Source organism: Cardiocondyla obscurior, linkage group LG06 (assembly GCF_019399895.1).
Source record: "Cardiocondyla obscurior isolate alpha-2009 linkage group LG06, Cobs3.1, whole genome shotgun sequence".
In the NCBI taxonomy this organism is placed as follows: Eukaryota; Metazoa; Arthropoda; class Insecta; order Hymenoptera; family Formicidae; genus Cardiocondyla; species Cardiocondyla obscurior.
Window position 1 is genome coordinate 3148661 of NC_091869.1, and position 13471 is coordinate 3162131.

Sequence of the window (13471 nt, forward strand, 5' to 3'; positions counted from 1 at the left end):
TTTAAAGAATTAGAAATATTAAAAGACATTCTATATTATATTTTAATTTTACATTTATATTATATAATATTCTGTTTGTATTAGGTTATGATTAATAATATATATTAATAAAATAGGGAAATATACAAAATTAAATGTGTTAAATGCGTCACTGGCTCATTTAAATATGCCAATGTCGTTTCGCTTATTGAGAATCAAAAATATGAGAGTCGCAAATATAAAATCACTATTTAAATAACAAATGACATGCAAATCTGGTTGGGTTTAACTGTGACCTATGAAAAGTACTTTTTATGAAGTAGAAGAAATCTATAAATTAAATATTAATCATTTTATTTTTAAATAAGCAATTTTGCACAGCTTTTGTGGTGTACATTAACGATATAACGAAGATAAAAAAGGAAATCGCAAAGTATTAATTAAATTCATTAATTTATAGATATTAATTCTAGTAAACATAATTTTTTAATTATTATAACACCGTATTTTATACTTTTTTATTTTTATTTTTTTTTTTTTTAGCAAATTACTTAGACATTCGAGTCATCTGAAGTCTCCTCATGTTCTATTCTTACATCTTGCAGCATCTCTCGGTCGTAGACTTAGTATAGCCTGACTCCAAGAAGATTTTAATTAAACCCGCCCTTCCAATGTTGCGTCTGATTGGAATGAGCTAATCCCATTCGTAGAAAATTTAGGGTTTCCTTTCCCAGAAAGACAAACTTGCGTGAGGACAGTGAAGTTTTTCCGTCGGTGAAAAAATTGTAATAATTGTACAACCGTAAACTTATTTATCCCATAGAAAGATAATATTTTACAATTTTCTTTTTAACAAAAATTAATTTTTTAAATTAATTTTTTTTTATATTTAAATTAAGCTTGCCTTGCTTGCACATTTTTACAAATTCCCGGTGCGATTAATTTCTTTAGAAAATAATTTTCTAGGGCCCTACGTTTTCTATTGTCTGTGATAGATGGACTTTCCTAAATAAGTCATTTGATGGGAGATTTTAGAAGGTCGGAGAAACATTTGGTTGTCTTACAGGGAGGTCTTAACTGGCACCGGGAGGAGCAGAAGAAACATCATGAGAATGACATCTAAATCTTGCTTTTCGCTTCACGCTGACTGCCCGCCCTTTTGCTGGCTATGCTTAGAGCCAAAACTCCCTTTCCTCCCTTTAACCTTCGTAGGGGTGGATCCTCAGGAGTACACTCGAAACCAAAAATTAACTAGTTTCTATGACTGACTTCTAAGCCTATTTTTCGAGCTCGCTCTGTTATCTTTCAATACATAGATATAAAATTAATCTCATTTATTATTTCTTAGCAAATAATATTTTAAAATATTTTGCTAGAATAAAACAGACTAAAATTTTGCGTTAAGCTTTTAGAAATTTCGCATCAAATTGAAGTAGCATCTCGCTTGAAAGACGTAAAGCATATTATGTATAGAGGCTTCGTTTTACGTAACACACCGGAACAACGTTTTTATATTTTTATGGAGGTGAAAGTTGAGTGTAAGGGTCGAGACCGTGAAGGTATTCCCTTAAGTTTCTCCGACAGGCGGAAAAACGTATCTGGCACAAAGGCGAGTTTCACTTTCGTCCCACGATCGTTTCGTACAGGCGGCATTGATTTCACACGCGGAAGAATGAGTGAAAACTTAGTACTTTAATAATCTGAATTTTTCAAAAAAAAAAAAATCCTTTAAAAAAAAAAGATTAATTGCGCAATAATATACTGCATTACAAAGAGTCGATTGTACCTAGAGCTAAATGTTTAAATCAATTAAAATAAAAATTAAAATACACAGCGCACCAAATATAATTTGCGATATGGATTTTCTCGCTGGAAAAAAAAGGGGGAAAAAAAAGGAGAGCGATTGTTTTTCTATTTTGCGAATCTAGCCGTGGATTCCATAGCCATTGATATCACTAGTCGCGAGTTTTCACGTAAAGCGCCCGCCCATTCCACGAAATCGTGCACGTGTGCAACGCCGGATTCAGCTGCCTCGTTCGGTTCAGGAATGAATTATCGCCCGTTCGGGGCTGAGCTCTTTCATTTCCAGTCTACGCGGTAGTCCCGTCCTTTTCTCTCCTCCATATCGGCCGAGGCTGCAGACAGCAACGCTTTTTTCTCATCCCTCCGCGATACCTCCCTCCATTTCTCTCTCACTCCGTTTTCTTTTTCAATTTCCATCAGAGATATATCGTGTCGTTTTTATTTCTCCGTCCCTTTATATGCTCGAATAATTTCTGTCTATATTATTTGTTGTGTTTATTTTAGAATAATTAATGATGTCGTTATTAATAACGCCACTTAAAATTTTTGCACGCGCGGAAAATTGAGTTTTTTCTTTTCTTTTTTTTTTATTTTTTTTAATTTAATTACTTGCGCTGGAAAAACGTGCCACGCAAAAATTTTAGAATAAATAAAAGTGATCGTAAAAATGCTACAAAATAAAGTAGCAGAGAGCTAATTATTTTTCCGATCTGCAACGGGAAACCAATTTTCTGCTTTGAAACTCGTCTGGAGATTCTCCAATTCCTTTGAGAATAGTCGAGATAAGGGCAAAATTCATCAGATCCGCCAAAGCAATCTTCATCTTGATATTTGTTTCTGACCGAAAAGGTCAGAACAAGACGCTATTACGAAAAATATTTCTCCACCGAGCTTGAAAATATAGCTTCTCGCTTTAATTAATATAAATGTACCTCTGAAATATCAATCTTGAAAGTTATAGAATTCTACGCGCTCAATTTTTAATTATCGTCACTTTGTTTTTCAAAATATTAATATTACCTTAATATTAAATTAATGAAACTAATTAATTTAATTTAGAAACTCAGACAAAGCTAAACAACGTTTGATTGCATTTGCACTAACATTTTGTTTGTTTGATATCTCGTGAACAGCTGGGAGGGTAAACTTCTAATCGTTCGGAGGCATTCTCGGTAGGTAAATCTTTCGCAATTCGTTCAAAGAGAAATGGCATGCGAGGGTGCTGGGGACACAATCAATTGGGTGTTTTCGTTTTGAACCGTGCTGCACGATCGAGGATGAAAGAAGGCTACGGGGTGGGTAAATTGGAATTCCGCGATGCGAAGGATGATGCCGCCTCGGTTGGCCGGGGACGAAAAGGGAGCACGCCGGGGCGCGAACGAGGAAGGAAACCGACGGGCGAAAAAGGACGACGGCGAGGAGCAAGGGAGGCGCAGCATCCAAGGAATATTTACTGCCATCTTCTCCACCACTTACCCACAGATTCACTGCCTGAAGTTGTAAACACCTCTTAACTATATGGAGATAGTATCTCGGTTTCCCTCCCCGTGCGTTCTAAACTGTTACGCGGCTGTCGCGACTATCATTAATTAGATCATCGAATCATTACAGGCGGGGATATTTCTTCTTTTTTTTTATTTTTTTTTTATTAATTCACTCGAAATACACGCTGCACGTTTTCGCTAGTTTTCGGTACACGTCGGTCGCGGACTGCAGCAGCATCGTGCGTGAAATGCCATAATTAAAGCGGCCATCGTATCGCAATAATTATTTCAAATCGAACTGCAGGCGGCGTCGCTAGATCGATTTTCCGCTATTTAATTTGCATACCGCGTGCGTTGTATTTGTTAACGCTAGAACGACACCGATCGATACGCACCGCCGCCTGCTCGTAGTTCGGCGCTCACCTGAACAAACGGTTTACATATTCATCGATGCTTGGATCAACATTTGTCGTGCGGCGAAGAAATTTCGCATTTAAATGACCTTGTCTCGCGGCAAGCCGGCATGGCGGCTTCTTGTCCGCCGGTGAAAATGTGACGTTTCGCTGCGTACCAAGACGCGCCGCGATTTATGTGTCCTGAACTTGACTCGTCGCTCTCGAAACCGGTTTCCTGCTCCATCTCGCTCGGATGCGGATTATACAATCGATAACTGTTCCCGAATACGCACCCGAGTTTTTAGCGGCCGCTACGAGCGTGATTTATCGATTAACACTTAATGCGAGAGAGAAGTGACATTAATATACCGAAAGTACGTAATACCGCCGAATATTTTAAAATGGACTTAGCATAATTGCCGCAGGAGCATTGCGACAAGTACATATTCGCCGTGCACCGCGGCGTCCGTTAAGATGTTAATTTTTCTATCGGCTAATTAATAATTTCGTGAGCGGCGGAGGGCGATATGCCCACGGGGAAATTAAGAAAACGGTGCGGCGAATTACAATCGCCGGCGGTGTCTGTTTTTAAGTGAAGATTATTCGTTTCACCGAGAAATAAAGTGGCCGGCTAAGAAACGGCGGCCCCGAAACAATGAGCTGATGCGCTTCTCCGTGGCGGTGGATGGCGGAGACGTGGAGATATAGAACGAGAGAGACAAATAGAAGGAGACGGTGAAACCCACTAAATCAATACTCTGCCATCGCTCCAACTCTGGCTCATCCCCTCGCCCACCCCCTTAGCCCAGCCTCCCCCGAGTCGTCAGCCCGCTTCTCTCCCGGCGTCCTCCTTCACCGGCGTTTCTCGGTTCCGTTCGTTCCACGCCACCCTTCGTTCCACCCCCGTCACGCTCTCGAAGCGAAACTTCTCTGGCTCCGCTTCCACGGGCTACTCCCGCAGAGAGTTTCCTCCGAGGGCCGAATTCTCCCTTATGCGTCGGTATAATCTACCCAGGGCTTCACGAAACGCCGGTGACGCGTGAAAAACGTATATTGCTAAGTTGCCTTGCCGTTTCACGGGAGTTCGGCGCGTATCAGTTGGTTCCTTTCGATGAACGCGCAATAACAGCGAAGGCAATTTTTCTAAAACTAATACATTTTGATAAGAAATAATTGTACTAATTTTTTTTAATTTAATTTTTTTTTTTTTACCGAGATTTTTTTTTTCTTTTGAAATTTGTTATTGAATTTCTGTAGGGTTAATATATTTCTTCTCTTTTTTTTTTATTTTTTTTATTTGATTTTTAAATTGCTTTAGATATGCTCGGTTTTAAATTTTGTAATTTTAAAACGCAGTTCTCATGAAATATTTTAGAAGCGAGTGTCGACGAGCTTCACTCCGCGCGGATAACGGAAAAGCGATATCGCCGCGCTGGCACGTAGACTGCAGATCCAAAAAGATACTTGCATGGAATTTTAATTTAAGACTACTTGGAAACGATGAAAGCTGCATGTAGCTTTCTCTTGAGTCTCGTCCTGGTAGTAAAGTATTTTATTTTAATCCCGATTTTACTGCAAATATCGAAATTTCCCGCTATGATAATTAATTATTCACTAAGAAAGAGCACCCTTCGTGCCTTTTAATTATTAACTCGAAGTTCCGGTTATCTCACGCGGTGTGTCAATAAACTGGGTCGCGTTGGGCACCCGCGAGACTATCCCCGATTCGCAAACGGACGCTGGGCATATCTGCGATCGTGAGATCGCACGGTCGGCTTGTATGGCCTATGAAAGAGGCGGCAGGAGGAAGAGATCGCTGATTGTGTGAGAAGCAACGTCCGCGTATGGGCGTCTACGTGTGCGGCTGCCCAAGACGAGGGTACGGTGGTAGCCCCAATGCGTCTGCAATCGAGAGCTAACTCGACAAATAAACGGCCGGCTGTTTCTTACTGCTGAACGATATCGTCGCCGCTACTGACGGCGACTTCATCATACGCTTCGCAACGTTAGGAACGTGCGTCGTACTTTACCGCGAATTTTTAGAATCCTATACTTTTGTCGCATATTATTTTTATTCGATAAAACGCCGCGAAAGGAGTTTAATTCGAAGCCGTTTCTTAATGAAGTTTTTAATACCCGTCGGGGTTCTTTTAATTAAATTTATTATGTATGTATACCGTGAATGGACGCTCAATAAGTAGCTCGGAATCTCGATTAATAGCCAAGAAAATCCTATACTTGCCGCTTTTAAAAAGAATATCAGGTAACAAAAAGTCCAATTACACGGCCGGCAACTCCTGCTTTGTTTCACGGCCGGTGCCCGTTGGTTTATGCCTTCCCTCTCTTTATCTACTCCGCCACCGCCGGTTCTTTAAATTTCCCTCCTCGCTTTCCTTTTCTTTTCTACCAACGTGCGAACTTTTGTTGTCCCGGTAGCTGCCCAGTTTCTGATTTCTCGATGCCGCACCTCCCCGTGCTCTCGGCACTCTCTACTACGACTTACTGTCTCGTTAATTTCTTGCGATCCTCGAGACGATTACCGCACTTGTCCGAAAATTTAGCGCTTTTGGATGTCCCTTAAATCTCCCAGGGTGAGTTAAACTTCCTTGCGTCTTGACGTTTCGAAAATACGCTTCCGTATACATTCACATACATTCAAGTATCTATCATATATGTATACATACATGTATACATCATAGATTTGCGTTTTCTATATTTTTTATGCGATTTTTGCCTGAGAAATACTATTTTGAAAAAAGCTTGTCGCATAATTATTTAACTCAAAACGTGATAAATTTTAGGATCGCATTCATCAATAAAACATTTTTTCTGTCGATGGTAGTCTATTTAATTCTACGATTATACAAATTACGATGATGATGTAAGATTTGAGACTTATTAATGCAAGTGTGATCGATAGCCGTCGTAAATAACGTATGTTAATAACGTGCGGTGTTTCAACGGGACAAAAAAATGCAATTAATATTTATAATCTAGCGTACTACTCTTATGCGTTTCGCGTCCGTCTCGCTGTGGCGTGCAATAGCTGTTCAAGCCGCGTAACACCACCAATTATTACGTTCCGCGATAAGTCATAATTGAACAATTAGATGCGTCAGATTTTAGTCGAGTTCCACATTGATGACCCGCATTTTCATAATCGGTAACAAAAAAGAAAAAAATTTTTAAGCAGACATTAAAAGAAAAGAATGCGTTAGAAACGTTGTCGAGAGGAACAAAAGAAAGATTCGAAATATTTTATCGCCTGAAAAGAGACCTCGAGTGCCTACGCCGGAAGAGTTAACAGACTAGACGAGCGTTTCGAAACTGTGTCTGAGCGTTTTCTATCTGAGCCACGCGATTCGGTACCGATAGTCGTCCGATAAGATTACGATCGGCGCTGAAAGATTGACGGCCGAATCCGTCAGCGGCTTTCTCGGCGTAGACGGACCCGGGATTTTCTGCAATTTTCTCCGCGGCCTTCGGCGCCGTAGGCCGCGCACGTCCCGAGGTTCGAAAGCTCGGCATTCAATTCGAATCGCGTACGCCCGCGGTTGATGAAAGCTTGAATGAGTGGCACGTGGATGCTGCGCGCGAGCGCGGTTTCGTTAGCGGCGACGCTATTTTCGGCGTTTCTCGGGTATTAAAATTAGTACGAGGAAATAGATTCACGATAGATATAGTTCTCGCTCCTTACCTCCCCCTTTTCTCGAATCGGCGCGCGATAAATTACACGATTAAGCGTAACTCAATACTTGGATGAAACAACAAACGTCGTGCATCATCCCGTAACGCGAAGACGGAGAACGAGATATATCACGTCCCAATTTTAATGCGCATCAGCTGTCAGCGTCGCTGTCGTTAATTCACCCCGGGCCCGCTGTCGCGGGTCTAATTTAAAACGCGACTCGTCATTTCGTCCGGAGCGCGAAAATACACCGACACTCAAGACCCCTCGAGTTCATATCTGGATACTATTAAAATCATCCAGCCGGAGCTGCGGGACTTAATAAGCGACGAAGAGCGTTGATCGGAGTCCGCTGTCCTTGTTGACGTAACGGTATATGTGGTGGACGTCTCGAGAGTGTCCCCCCCGCGGCATCCCCCGATGTCCCGAAGACGGGCACGGGGGAGAGGAGAAGAATGAAGGGGAAACGAAACTCTCGCGGTGCTGTGTACAACCACCACCGGTGCCGGATCACGGGGGCGTCAAGAGAAGCGAGGGCGAGAGGATAGGCCGCGGGGGCCGCGGGTGTACCGGGGGAGAGAAGGGGAGTGAAGCTTAACGCATGTGCACAGGGCGCCTCGCGTCGCGGCGCTCCGGTCCCGCCGGTCCGGAGGCTGCGAAACCGAGCGGGCGGAATTCGCGGATCAGAGTCGTCGCATCTCCCGCTTAAGATATACATCACCGCGGCACCGTCCGCGGCTTTCCATGGGTATCGGCGTGCCGAGAGCCGTCCCGACGCTGGCCGACGCGCACCAGGCACCGGCAAGGACCGTCAATCGCGGACGGGATGCTGCACGCGGATTACGCCCGGTGACGAACGATACCTTGCGAAGTTGCGGCACATCGTGCGACGCGGCACACGTGCGGTACGCCTTGAAGTGCGCAAAGTGCGGCGGACCCGCGGCGACGAGGCAGCCCGGCCCCGAGTCGACACACGAGTCGAGATCCAGTTAACAAATCCTGAAGAATCGACGCCCGTCTTCTTGGTACTCTACCTGAGAACGCTTCCGGGATAGTTACACGGGTTGAAGCGATATCAACGGAATTTTCGAGTCACTGGGAAGTGTGATCTCGCGAGGAGATCTTTGCACTGCTTCGTCGTTCATTTCGTCGCTGTTTGTTAAACGGTAAACAAGAAATCGATTTCAGTTGCAAAGCGAAATTACATTTTGTCGCGCTAACGAAGAAACATCCCAGGACTACGTTTTACGTTGCGGATTTTGCAAGTCGATGCTACATCGTTACTCCTCGAGCACAGCGCGCTGTTCATCGACCTTTTGCGAGCGTCACCCTCGCTACGTCTGAAGAAATTTTATCGGCAGCTCGAGCTTTGACGGCAACTTCGTCCAGGTGAAAGAGAATAATTTCGAATAACCTGACTCGCCTTATGTCGCGCTAAGTTGATTGCTCGCTTATTTTTTATCATTATTCATCGGCAAGCAGCTTTATCAGCTAACAACTCGTTGCACCTTGGCAATATCTTTCCGAGACAATACGAAGGACCCTGAGACAATTTCGGCCGAATCGAAGCCGGGTAGCATCGAGTAAAGTGAACGTCTCGAGGTGCTTCGCGCGATTCCTCCGGCTCGTAGGTTCGTGTGCAACGGTATCGCGGTGGCAAAGTGAGGAAAGGGTGATGGTGAATGGACTCACATGGTCACTCTGCCTGGTAGACAGTGAGTCCGCTCGCAGGACACATGGTTCGTCGACGGTGTTGGGCTTTTTCGATCCCACGCAGTTTCCTATCGTACCTGGCCCGGTGACTGTTGGCGAATCCGTTCGCTCTTCGTGGACAAAGACTTCTGAGACGGTGGTGCGCGAAGGGAAGTACCAGCCACGACGGGGCCCGGCGCCGGGGCGGAGACAAGGCCCCCGGTGCAGGGAAGAAGCCAAGCAGGGGAAGAAATCGAGGTTAGCGTAGCAGCAACGGCCCTGAAACTACAGGGGAGAACGACTACCCCCTTGAACAGGGGGGAAACTAGAAGGCGACCTCGCCGACGGAGGCGACGGAAAAAGAAGCGACGGAGGTGAGCGGAACGGCTTTAACTATGTACACCTTATAAATCGTTGTTGAACGTCGGCGGCTAAACGCGGAAAACGACTCCGATCGAAGCGCGAAATGAAGCAGAGATTGGAAATTAAACTTAATAAATAGGGGGTGCAATCTGTAATCGTGTTCTTCGAGAACGCGGGCAGAGTTAATTCTTGAAAAGTATACAACCGTTCGGTGAAACTTGAACGACTCAGATACGCTTAGACGTAAGAAATATAATTTATTACATCTAAAAAAATATTAATTAGGACTTTAATGAACCGTAAACCGCACGAGAAATTATAATGACATTTCAATTAACGTCGAATTGTGTAAAATACCTCGAGCGTTACATTACAAAACTCAGAACGGTCAGTCATTGATTTTGTCGCGATTCGTTATTCGCTTTTTGCTTATTCGTCAAAATCTACGCGACTTAATAAAGTACATGAATAAGCAAATGTGCAAATGTCGTTATCGCAACTTTTTCAATTATATTTCGAAGTTATAAAGGTCTAAAAAAAAAAAGAAAGAAAAAAAAAGAATCTAAATTATATAAAAAATATTTTAAGTATTATTAAATTTAACGATATATCTTCATATAATTTCCGTAATAATATCAAATAAATTATTCTCGCGTTAACAATTGAACTCGATACGTCAAGCACAATGCATCGAGACAATTTGTTGACGAGACTGGTCAGTTTAGCCGAGGATTCGGTTTTTAGCGAGATTAACGAGGTGAAATTATGTTTTCTGCGAACGCCTCTTATCAAGCCACGCGTGAAGCGTGGAATATATCTGTACCGCGCGCGTGCTTGAAACGTTTGGCAATTCGCTAACCACTCTTAATTGCAATTGATGATACAGTAAATTTCAAGGCGGCTCCGCGCGGTCAATGCAAAAAGCACGGATTCCAATATTAAGTGCAATTTATCCGGCTTTCTTACAACCGGCCCGGTCGTCGGTGGTCCTTTGGTCACTTAGCTCTGGTGTTCTACAACGCACCGCAATTCCGTTTTTCTTCCAATACGTCAGTAAATTTTATCCACGTGTCAGTCAAAAACTTTCGAGACGTGGCACGTGAGAAATTTCCTTAAAAAAGAAGCTAAAGGAATTTTTTTTGTATTATTTTTTAATCCAAACAAAAAGATATCCGCAGTTTTTTTAATATCGTGTCGACAAGTTAGAGTTTATTACTTTTACACTTTTTTCTATATACTTCTGTTATTTTTTTAACGAAATAATCAATCTTTAATTAACAAAATTACATAATCTATGACGTAAATATTGCATAAATAGTGCATTACGTTTAAAATTGTACTGCAAAAGTAACACCAGCGGCCAAGTAACGTGTACGCGTTTTTCTCCTTCAATCGCCGACGCCGCGATATTTCTCTCGCTACTTTATTTTTTCCGCCGTGAACATCGGCGTGAAAGGAGGGCTCGGGGTGCGACCGCGATAGAATTCTTATCCCTAAAAGCGAGAACGCTGGTTGGCCATGGATCCCCTTGCTCATATTACGTCCCTTCCGTTCACGGCTGAAGGGGAGGAGGAAGAGGCAGCCAGTACAGGGACAGACCAGGGGGAGGTGAAGGGGACCGTCGAGGCAGGAAATGAAGGGAGTAGTCTGGGGTGATAGGAAAATTTGATGGAGGGTGGCAGAGTGACAGGGGGAGGGCGAGGGGAGGTGGGAAGAGAGCACGGGGAAGAGGAGCGGAGGGCTATCAATGACGCGTTAGAGCACGTCACGCTGCGCAATGCATCTGCCGCCATATGCCGTCATATATATTATCCTGGCGATACGTCAATTCGGCCGCTGATCATTATACTGATTACCGCAGCACGCAAACTACTCCGCATGTGTGGCCGTTCTCATGAGTCTGTTATTAATAAGCGCGCTTTAACTTTTGATCACCGGGAGACCAGTGCCCCAATGACTTGTTCAAGGGATTTCTGCCTTTTCGAAAAAGGAAGATCAAATAATTAAGGACCCGATAATTAACAGCGATTTAACGAGAAATGTATCTACGGTGTGTTTCGAAGAAGCGTTTCGAAACGGTGCAAAACGTGTACGAAAACGTCCGTGGACGGAGACGGGAAAGCGAACGGCAAAAGGCAGAGGCGGAAGAAAAGGAAAAGCTCGGATGAATAGCGGCCTAAGTCATAAATTTCGATATTATATACGATGTCTCGGTTCGCTGAGAGAAAGGGAAGAGAAGGAGGGTGGATAGTTTGCAACGTTGACGCAACCAACAATGCTCTCATAAAATTTTAACTTTCTTTTTTTTTTTTCTTTTTTTTTGGCGCACAATAACGCAAAGTTTTCCCGATTTCCCTCGGACAGGGAATACAAAAGACAAAGTTAATGCGGCAAAAGAGCCAAGCTTTCACCTTTTCCTTGACCTCGCTTCTCCTCCTTCTTCACTTCCGTGTCGAAATCGTTGAGAATAAAATTGCAAATTTTTCGAAGTTGATATTTTACGTTTCTTTTTATTGTTTGAAAGTCTTACAAAAGAATATCGCAAAATGTATCGTTATAAAGTAATTTTATCTAAAAGGAAATTATTACGTCTTATTAAATATCAATTTCAAAAATAGAAAAAAATAATTTCCAATTATTGAGAAATATTTTCAGCTTTCTAAAGCAAATGCCTGAGTCCGTGTTCAAAAAGCACCCGGTTATAGTTGGTTTGCGGGTCCAAAGTACATTTTTATTCCGGGATAGAGAGTGAGGCGTATAACGCAGCCGACATCCCTTGTTATTTCTCCTATTTTCCGTCGCGATAAATCACGAATGCCGACGGACGGACTAAGGAAGTAGGGCCAGCCCGGAGGAAAGGGGGATCTCGTTGCCGGACGCAAAACCAAAACCATAACGGCGAAGGATGTCAACATTCCCGACAATTTATAGAAGTCAACGTTTTAAACTAAAAAAGGGGAAAAAGAAAAAAAAAAAAAAAAGGGAACCGTTGCTTATTTTCGTGCAATAAGTTCGATATCTCGCGCACAAATTCGGACGAAAAAATAAAAGAAAAAAAGAAGACCCAATCGAGGGTCAGTTCGCCGGTTTATTACCACGAAGGTCCATGCTAGGCGCGATTTATAAAACTATTTCTTTTCTCGAGAAACGTTGATCGTCGTAGGCGAGCATGCGGGAATAGTTATGTGATCGATTCCGTCGCGAACTCAGTTGCTATTCGCCGCGGTGCAATTAGTGCGCCGTATATCACGCGGATAACAAGACATGGCGCCCCGAAGGCGTCGCGTGGAACGCGCGGGGGGAGGATAAAAAAAAGGATAGGACAGCAGGAACAAAAGAAGGGGGCGACATACGGGAGCGAGATGGTAGCGACGTGCCGCTCATCGTCTCGAACGACGTTCTTCACGAACAACTCCTAACTTTTTCTCGAGAACGAGCCGGAGGGAGAAGCGGGGGGAGAAGAACGGAGGATAAAGTCCCCTCATATCCTTGCTTCCGTCGCCGCGTCTCCTTTCTCGATTTCTCTACTCCAGTTTCTTCTCGGGTGCGCCGTTGTTGCCAGAAAACCCGCACGCCATTCATCTTGCGACATCGGACGAAAATAACACGAATTTAAGAAGCTCACGCTCGTAAACAATAAAGGGGATGTGCGCCCCCGTTACATAAGAGCCACGGAATGAAGAAACTTACCCACGTTGGGTAGTGTTACTTCACCGTTTTCGGCGTAATTCAATTAGCTCTCGAACTCAGTTATTAGTGTTATTCTCCGTCGCGGAACAACGGAAATATTGAAGATATATTCGCCGCTGGTTGCCAACGCGTTCGTCAACAGTTTTGTCTAAGTAACGTGAAGAAGAGCCATGGGTATGCGATTTAAATCAATGCCAATTGTAGGCGACTCCGGAACTAATAACTTTGCTCGAAACGTGTGACAAACGGGTACACGTTCTTCGTCAATAGCGCTGAATAAATGTCCAAATAAGTACGGAAGAAAAAGAAAAAGGCGAGACCGTCGACAGATTGAAAAATATAAATGAGAAAAAAAAAAATAAAAAAAAAAATGAAAT

The 13471-nt window shown here is 43.3% G+C and overlaps 1 protein-coding gene across 8 annotated transcripts in view; it reads left to right on the forward strand.

Moving 5' to 3' along the window:
• Antp (homeobox protein H90) overlaps positions 1-13471 on the forward strand; it is a 93713-nt gene that overhangs the window by 48033 nt on the left and 32209 nt on the right. For 2 of the 8 annotated variants that reach the window (XR_011545857.1, XM_070657891.1), the window contains exon 1: positions 8091-9415. The exons of the other annotated variants lie outside the window; for them this stretch is intronic. The gene's annotated coding sequence lies outside the window, so the exon portion shown is untranslated. Of the gene's footprint in view, positions 1-8090; positions 9416-13471 lie in introns of those variants that run through there. 8 annotated transcript variants of the gene reach the window in all.